Consider the following 9,923-nt stretch of genomic DNA (forward strand, 5'->3'; position numbering starts at 1 on the left):
GAGTTTGCATGTAGTTCTTGCTATTTTCTTAACATTTTAGAACCTTAGGGTTTTGGTTGTTTTAAACTAAACTTTCAGAGGCAATATAATTACTCCTTCAGGCACTTAAACAAATAGCTGCCAAGAAGTCAGTCAGAATCATTTAACTTCCTCATTATTTAGCATAATTTATTTGAAATTCTGTTATTTCAGTGGAGTTCTAATAAAAGTTTAAGACCAGATACAGGTTTGTGCATTCTGACTACTAAAACTGGAGCTGAAGAATATACAATTAAAAGGAAGAAAAACCAATGCAGTATATGGGTCATTACAGAGATAAGTAGGAAGGGACATTTGCCATGCCATAGATGTTGTTGTAATTTATCTTCCGTCTTTCAAAACAAATAAATCTGACACTTGTTTCTAAAATGCTAGCAAAATTTAGTCTAAATTCAGAAGCTGCGATTGTATTAAGTTTTGGCAGATCTTACCATGGTAGGTGCCTGGAAAGCCATTTGATAATCTAGCTAGGAGTCTTTTTTTTTCTGAGAAAGTTATATATTCATGCTAGGTAACAGTGAAAGAAAGAAAATCTTGTTCTCAAATGGGTCTCCCTCAAGAACAATATATACTTTAGGTTGTACAGTAGTAGGCTGTTAGTGCACTTCTTGAGTTTTCATTTTCCCAAGAAGTGTGTCTGTAGCATGCAAGGTGGATAATCTGGAGTAGTTAGGGCTACCTCTGGAAAACAGTATAGTTTTGCTTTGAGAAATGCATCAATAATAAAATAAAGTTATGAATATTTTTCCGTTATTACTGTACATACATTTCTTAGCATTTTCGCAGAAAGAGTGAAGTTCTCTGTGTTCTTTTGCACTTTTTTCATCCCCTTTTTGCCCAGAGGCCTAGTTGCCTGCTGGGAGAAGTTTGTGACCTCAGTCACTTTATAAACACAGAAACCCTGATCCTACAATGAATTCTGTGTGACACAAAAGTGCATGCTGTTCTCATGGTCAGAAATAAGATGAAAACATGATATGCTGAACAGTTTGCTATCTGTTATGTTTCTTTACTGCAATTGAGAAATTATTATTGAAATTGCAATCTAGGACCTTAAATGTAATAGGTGGGTGGGAATTGCAACTTTCTTCTTCATGTCTTCATTTTTCACCTTTATTATCAGTTATGCTCTGTGACTTCTTAAAAATACCTTGTTTACCACACTGAGTCTTCTCTCCCTCTCTTGCAACACAGAATTTTCATGGTTTGTATGGAAATGTTGTGTAACCAGGCAATTTCTATCAGCAAGCAGTTAACTCAGAATGTGTTTTTGTAAAATTGGTGTTAACTTTAACGTATCTTAACCTGCAGTGCTCTGCAGTTTTATCCCTCTCAAAGCTGTGTGTGCAGTCGTATGCATCTCTGACATAATCCAAAGATTGCTCCATGTGTATTGCCTTCTGCCAACCAACAAAAGCAGGAAATTAGAAACTGTGCTACTGAAATCTCTTGTCCTGCAGTAGGTGTTTTACCATTAGTGTTGTTATCACAGCCTGTGAGCTGTCAGTGCTTCTCTGGCCGCCTCTTACCAAACATTCACAATTAAATGCTCCGTTTGAAGGTAGTTTTGTAATGTCTTGTGCTGTCAGGTGTAGGGTAATTTTTGGATAAGTACTGGAGGGATGAAATGTTTCAGGGGGGTAGGAATAATGAAGAGTTGATTTTGATGTTAAAATTCACCAGAGATGGTAAACAATAGCCACTCCCCAATTTGAAAGGCATGTTAAAATGTTGCTCTGTCTACAGAGCCTGTGCTCTGCATTCTATATTAATAGAAATTCTACAGCAGTTCTGCAGTGGTATATGTTTATACGCATTTGCTGTGATACAGAACATTTTTATGACATTGGGAAACAAATACTGGATATCTGTTGGACAGTGTTGCCGTGCTGGGAAACTTAAAGAAAAAAAACATAGATGGGATTTCTAGCTTGATTTATACTGACTATTATTTTCTTCTACATTGCTTAAATTTTCAGTATAACTTCAGTTTGGGAGAAGCTTTGTTGTTGAAATAACAGATCAGTTAATCCTTTGACCTTCTATATTAAATGGAAGTTCTTTTAATACAAATGAGATCCTTTGAATAAACAAAGGTGGAGTAAAATGCACGATTAGGAAAATGACTGTGCTGGGCCACATTCCTAAACGCGCTTTGCTTAATTTGATCTCAGTGAGAGTGAGACCAGTCAGTTGGAGATAATGGGTTTGCAGTGGGGCTGTGTGTCAAGAATAAAGCCGTAATGCATATGTTCACTGGTGAGGGCTTGTATTTGTATTTTAAATCTATGAGGAATCAAATAAATTTGAGCTAAACATCACAAGATCACAGAATGGTTGAGGTGGGAAGGCAGCTCTTGAGATCAACTAGTCCAATCCCCTGCTCAAGCAGGCACAGCTAGAGTACGTTTCCCTGGACCACGTCCAGTCAGGTTTTGAATATCTGCAAGGATGGAGACTCTACAACCTCTCTGGGCAACCTGTTCCAGCGTTTGACTGTTGTCACAGTAAAAAAGAGGGAGAGGGTGGTGTTCAGATGCCTGCAGGTATTGGGGTGGCTGAAGTCCCTCATGAGGACCAGGGCCTGTGAACATGAAGCTTCTTCCAGTTGTGTGAAGGCGGCCTCATCTATTGTTTCTTCCTGATGCGGAGGTCTATAGCAGGTACCCAGTACAACAGTACACATGTTGATCTGCCCACTAATCTTGACCAAAAAGCTCTCAGCTGGCTCCTGACTTGTTCCAAGGCAGGGTTCCATGCATTCCAACTACTGTCTCACATAAAGGGCAACACCCCTCCTCACCTTCCTGCTGTCCTTCCTAAAGAGCCTGTATCCCTCCATCACAGCGCTCCAGTTGTGTGAGCTATTCCACCGTTTCTGCATCCCACTGAGATCGTAACCCTGTAATGGCGCACAGCCTTTGAACTCCCCCTGTTTGTTCTCCATGCTGCATGTGTTAGCGTTGAGGGGCATCCAAGTGTGCGGGTTCTGCAGTGCAGGCTTGAGAGCTCTAACCCCAAGGCTGTTCTGCAGGCACTTCCTACTTTACATGCCTATGCTCAAAGGAATAACACTTCAGCTCAGTTGCTTTGTGAATTGCTATGTCCCTTCTCTTCCCATCATCCCAGGCCCTTGGCTTGCTTACCCTATCTCGAGCCTCCTTGTTTCCTCCCTCCTAACTTGTAGTTTAAAGCTCTCCTTATGAAGTTGGCCAGCCTATTGGCAAAGATACTTTTGCCTGACGTAGTCAAGTGGATTCTGTGTCTTCCAAGCAGGTCCTGTGGTCACAGAACCCTCTTTGAGGCTCTGAATAATAAGTCTTATAATATAAAGATGACGTAGTCCTAGTACAGAGCACAGCTTGATAGCTACTCTTTTTGCCAAGCAAAAAGTCTCATCAGAGAACCTGTGTCCATCTTTCCTGAAGGTCATGGTCCTTAACTCTGTGTATAGTTATCTGTAGGTGTCCCAAGGCAATTCCTTCAAACCAAGACTCTGACTGCTTCAACAATCGTTGACATGACAGCAGCATGCTCCCCCTCACCGAGATGTTGGTCAGACAGCTTGACTTCTGCTAATGAATAAGTTCCTGAGCGTGGCATTTTGGGGCAAGCAGAACATCAGAAGGACCGGAGGTTCCAGACGGGAGTATGTTGTGACATACCACAAATGGACCCATTTTGATCACTTTCACTTCCACTTCCAGCTTTTACCTTAATGTACTCAGCTGTCACAATTCACTTTCAAAACAAACTTCAGGGATTACCTTATGACTGGTTTTGACATCATCAGAAAAAATGACTAGTGTGACTATAGTGTGACTATTTCTTGTTAATTAATGAATTCAGGACGTTTTGCTAGTCTTGTGCTAAGGTGCAAAAGCTGCATTCAGAGTCCTATGAGAGAAAATCTTCAGATAAAATACACTACAGGGTAAGCAATCATTTTGTATTTATCTCACAAGGGTGCTGTGAATGTTAATGCAATTTTCTCCCCTCTTCAGAGAGTTTGAAGATGAAAAACGTTACACGTGTACCAAACTTAGACCTGTGTGCTTTGCTCTGGTTTGTAGGTGCATAAGTTTGACTCCCATAGTGTGAGGTAGCAGATGGAAAACAGTGAGATTGTTTGCCCTTGCAATGCATCAGAGAGCAATGTTCCAGTGGATTTCAAAATGTGCCGGCTCCGAGAGCATAGCTGATAGAGAGATTTTGGTTCTGCACACTGAAATTTGCTGTTCCATTGATAGCAGCATGTGTCAGTATGCAGAACCTAGAACTTCTTAGCCACACTAGGAGTTGAGCTTTGTGAAATGACACTGTTGTTTCTTCAACACATAGGTTGTGCAGTAAACATGAGGCTAGGAGAGAAGAAATGCTGATTGTGATAGATCTGATAGTCCCTGTTCAAAATTGGCACGCTGTTCAGGCCTGGTATGTACAACAACCTCTCCTTTGGTTGCTGTGTCTTACCTTAATGGAATAGAGAGACACTTGTCCACACTTCTACACCTGAGTAGTCTCAATAAATACTCTGTTAATTAGTCACAACACTCAAAATGTTTAAGGGATTTTGATTCTTTTTGTGCATTATCTCAAAGTTTAAATTGTCCTTAAGATCTCAAAGCAGCTAAAATATTTCTGATAAATCAAGCCAATGAAACAATCTTTTCTTCTATCCTAGTAGTCTTTGTATAAGTACAAATTAATAATTTCTCTTTAACTATGTTCATCTGCTGTCAACAAAAACTTGATTCCTATATGGAGTATGGGGGGACTGAAGTACCTTATTGAACCTTCACAGTGAAGGAATTTCTGCCAAGTAACTTCTCATGATACTGGTAGTTCATACTCACACCCTCAGTTGCCACTTATGATGCATGTTAACAAGTTGCTTTGCAAAAACTGGCCTCGTAAAGGAGTCTGTAGTTGATGCTAGCCTTACGTTGTTTGTCAGCCGTTGGCAAATGCTCTAGGTCCAGCTGGGTGGTATTTGGTCCTGTATAGCACCATGCTAATCTAACACACAGAAGACTGGTTGAAAAGGAGGGGAAAAATATTCATTTTATATATCTACTGCTAAAATGGCTTTTTGGTTCTATTAATCAGCTCTATAAAAATTCCAGTTGCTGAGTGTCTTGCAGCTATGTGAGCAAGAGCAAGCCTTTCTTGTTTTACAGAGCCTTGTCAAGTTTTGACTGGTGTGCTTTTGTGGTGGGATTCCTGCCTGGTTCTCAGAGTAGCAGATACTCAGAGGAGGAGAGGATTTTCTTCTTGGTTTGTGTCAAATGACTGCTTGGCAAGGCTTTCATTTTTGCTGTTGTTTTTCTGTGGGGAAATATGACCCGTATTAAGTGTATTTTGTTTAGTATGCCCAGGACCTCTAATTTCAGAAGTCTTCTCTACATGATTTTTCAACTTCAAAAGAAAAATACAATAATTTTTGCTTTTTGTCATAAGGAAGCTAGTGCTAAGTGAGATCATCAGTTCTTCTACCTTGGAGTTAACAGTGGCAGTTGGTAAGCAAAGCAGGTTTTTCTGTATTAATTCAACCATTGCAATCATATGAATGAATTGGAGGAGAAACTGCCATTAAATTTGCTATCAGTCACACCCATCAAATGTGCTTAATGTTTCATCAAACTTTTTTTCTGTCGGCCCTGTAATTCAGTGTTTTTCTTTGTTTGAAGGTATGGCTGAAAGAAACATAAAAGACTGTAAACTGCAGTATAGAAATGCTTGCTTGTATTTAAAGATATTTTTAAACTGTAAAGGTATGTTCGAAGTTTCCCCCTCTTCCCCCTTTGCCATATTAGTTTTTCAGGCAGTATCTAAAGGGAGAAAGTCCTTTTTTTTTTTTAAAAAAAAAATACTTTTTTTTTAAGTGTCGGATAAGATTTATGTGCAAGAGAATTGAGAGCTATATTAAAGACTGTGTTACTATCCATCATTTTTAAAGTGGTGTGAAGAAAAATAACACTGTGTGTATGTGTAGCTAGATTTGCAAAATTGTTAAAGGAGCGAAATTCAAGTGTGGTGCATAATGCCAGGGATGACTATTTGGAGTTACTTCCCCCCTGCCCTTCTTCTTGGGTCACCAGTCAGTAGTGAGCCGAGATCTGTTGCTGTCTGAGGGGTATTTACTGGCTTATGTTAATAAATATTTATTATTTGTTAGTTTCAGATGCTCATCTGTAGCTAAAAGTAAGGTTCTCTTCCACTTTCTATCCCAAAAATGTTCTTGCAAGTTTTAACAAAGTTTGAGTGGAAAAGGGTGGTGAAGTCTGTGATCCCATCCCATCGAATCTTTCACTCTCTGGTCTGTTCTGATTGATGGTGCTTTGTTTCCCCTGTGTAGTAAAGGTAGGCACTTCCCCCTCGGCACTCTCACATCAATCTTTTTCTCCTTTTTTCCCTGGCTTTTGTTGGAATCATTGACTATAGTCGCACTACATTTGGTCAGAGGAAAAGAAATATGGGGACAGTTTCTTAGGTCGAGTACTGCAATGGGGGTTTGGACTGCGCTCAAATCATACTTCAGTGAGAGGGTGGTTGGTCATTGGAACAGGCTCCCCAGGCAAGTGGTCACGGCACCAAACCTGTCAGAGGTCAAGGAGTGTCTGGACAGCGCTCTTAGTCGTATGGTTTAGTTTTAGGTAGTCCTGCGAGAAGCAGGGAGTTGGATCCAATGATTATAAGGGTCCCTTCCAACTTGAGATAATACATGCAACCTTCCTGTTATAGATGGATGTAAAACAAATAGCTTGTCATGCTGCAGAGACTCAAGAATACCTGCCGGAAACTGAACGTCGCCAGAGGTGGACAGAGCTCTAAAAAGATTGTCTGATATGGGGCAGTTAATCAGAAACTTGAATGACATGCTCTCTGTTATTTAGTGTTATGAACAGTTGCATCGGGAGAGAGTAGGAGAAACAGTTTCCACTGCTGGGGTTTGTTGCAGAGGAAAGACAAGATGAGGCAGCAGAAAGGTGTAGACCTCTGCATCTTTCCTTCCCATTACCCATGGCTCAGAAATCTTGTCTCTTCTTTGGTACTTTGGAGTTAGTTTTGAATAGTGTGAGTGAAAGAAGTAAAGTCTTTTACTAAGTTGCAGGAGTCTTTTGGAGGCTTCACCCAGAATCAAAAGAAATTTGAAGAAATTGAGTCTAGAGAAGCTGAATTTGGCTAATTTTCAGAGAGTTGTTCTCTGTTGCACAGGTAAAAGATATGAGCTTTATTGTCTGCTGAGGTAACTTATCTTGAATTTCTAAGTGAATTCTGTATTTGTTCTAAGAATATTGGAAAGAAGTTGCTAGGTGGAAAAATGAATCGCCTTGCTCCTTGCTTAGATTTCTCCCCTTTCCTCAAAAAATACATGCTTACAGGTTCACAAAGCCAGTCCTCTATTGTTAGTTTTATCATCTTTCAACCATATGGTATGTTTTTTTAGGTATGCCAGAGAAATGGTACCAAGTCCAGGTGTCGTTTAACGTATCCTCTTGGCTGGCTTACTTTAAGCCCAGTAGAGCACTTTTGAAAATCAAATATTTCTCCTTCTGTCCACATTTAACAGAGAGCTTTAATGAGGTCTTGCCAAAACCTTTGAAACTCGGAACAATCTAAATTATATGTTGTATGGAACCTCTAAGCCAGGGAAATGAATAATTGCTGGAGACTACTTCTGTGACATAGCTTGGTTGTTTTAGTTTAACAGAAGTATAATAGAAGCTTTGCATTAAGGACCAAGTCTATACTTGGCTCATTGTAATGCTCTGAGCATGCTTAAACGAGGCTGTTTTATTTTGGTGTCTCAAATTCTTCGTTTAAAGTTTCTTCCAAAATCCCTGTCTGGAGTATAAAGGTTTCTGTCACGTTAAGTCATTTATATGACTGACAAATAAAATTCAGCATAGAATTGCAATCCCAGAGAAATGGTTTTAAAGGAAATAAATCTGAGCAGGAAGATTTAGTATAGGCATGGTAATACCTTTCCTGCAGTTACTGTGAGCTGGGTTTTGACTACAGACTGCTAGAATCCTGGTGTTGTGGCTGTAAACACTGATTAGTGAGATTGAGTTCTTCCGAGGTATTGAAATTACATGTGCTATTGCAGTGTTAGTAGTTGTTCAAATTAATCTTAAAAAGGGACTTTATAAATAGAAGTCTTTCAGAGAGGTTAGTGCAAATCACGTTCCTTTTAACTAACTCAATCTGGAGGTTGGATGGCCTTTATTGAAAGTCAGCTTTCTTTAAAAAAAAAAAAATTACATCTGAGCAGTAGCCATAAATATTTCAGTGTAAATACAATTTCCTGCAAACATAAGTTCTTTGTTTTCTTTCTTTTAAACAGCCATTAAGAAGTACCTTTCAAAACCATGGACTGAATGTGTTCTGAAGGTCCTTGGTTCATTCAATATATGAATGACTATTATATATTTGTTTAACATGTGGAAAAAAAATCATTCCACCGTTCTACCTTTTGCATTGCTTGAATGGTTGCCATCTTGAAAATAAAATAGAAGGCAACTTAATTTTGGCCCTGTAATTGACTATTTACATTTTTTACTAGTACACGCTTTTCCCAAATTATTTATTTGCTGTGTTCAGGTTTATCAGTAGCTTAAAAAACACTTTAATCTCTTCTAAAACTGTGGGAAACATACCTTTCTTCTGAACCTTTAATCTTGGAGCACCAGAAGTACAGAAGCTGTAGCAGTGAAGTAGGCTTGTTGTTCATCAGGTAGGATATATCAGTTTCTCGAGTCATTTTGCTGTTTGAAAGTTTGAAGCTATTGCTATTTTAGACCAGTTGGAATTTGGATCCAGCTTCTTGATGTAGCAGCGTACAAAAGTTCCAGTTGACTATAGTTTAATAGTCTAATCCTGCAAATGGTCAGACGCATGCGTAGCTATATTCATGTTAATAGTTTTCTTAAATATAAAACAGGATATGTGGAAATAGGAGTTGTTAGTAAGCAAGGGGAAAGATTGCAGGAATGGCTCTCAGATACCTTGTTGGCTTGATAGTGCATGAGTTTTAAAGATAAAACTCACAAAAAACATCCTATGAGACTGTCAAGTAGTAGTGAGAATGGCTGGGTAAAAGAGCAGGACTGAAAAAGAAAGAGAGAGATCAAAATAGAGAAATGAGGGAGTTGAAAGACAAGCACAGCAAGTAAGGAATCTAAAACGTAACCTAGAATACTGAGAGAGAACTAGAAACAGTCAATTGGTGCAGTGGCCTCAAACCCAGGGAAGATGTGTAAGGCTGGCTTAGAAATATTGGCTCATGGAGCTTTACCAAGTCATGCTTAGAAGATCTGAAATTCTTTTTTAATTTCTTTTTATACTTTTCAGATTTATGGCAATGGATGACACATCTAGCTGTCTATAGGCAATGTCTTGAAAGGCTGCACATTAGCCACTCTGATTATAGCTTGCTTAGGAGAGATGTCATTGGTAGGCTTTTCCTGTAGTGGGTCAATGTCTGTGTATTTGTGAGATATTTTTAGGGTAAAAATATAATAAATTTTTACCTGTAGTATTTGCTTACTTTCAGATATCACAGATAGGAGGGAGGAGATTGCATTATTTTTTGGTTAGTGATCAAGCTGATGGAATTTAAATGTAAAAATATAGACCAGACTGCTCGCCCTGCTATCTTAGTAGGTTAATGTGATGATAACTTTTGACCTGGATTATTTGGGGGGGTGTGGGGTGTTTGCTTTTAATCTCTAGCTTTCACCTCTATTTTTTTTAGAAGTCTGCATACTAGCTAACAACACAAGTGAGGTCACGTTTGAAGTTTTGTGCTACCAGATATCCATGGTACAGTTCCATATAGGAGCAGGGACTGTGGCTGGCATCCTCTTTACTGGCTAGAA

General features: G+C 39.1%; 1 protein-coding gene across 1 annotated transcript in view; it reads left to right on the forward strand.

Moving 5' to 3' along the window:
* LOC104164227 (coiled-coil domain-containing protein 149) overlaps positions 1 to 9,923 on the forward strand; it is a gene marked incomplete at its 3' end in the record, with an annotated part of 22,423 nt that overhangs the window by 1,508 nt on the left and 10,992 nt on the right. The window lies entirely within an intron of this gene.

This window comes from Cariama cristata, unplaced genomic scaffold, assembly GCF_000690535.1.
Source record: "Cariama cristata isolate BGI_N322 unplaced genomic scaffold, ASM69053v1 scaffold18087, whole genome shotgun sequence".
Taxonomy (NCBI): domain Eukaryota; kingdom Metazoa; phylum Chordata; class Aves; order Cariamiformes; family Cariamidae; genus Cariama; species Cariama cristata.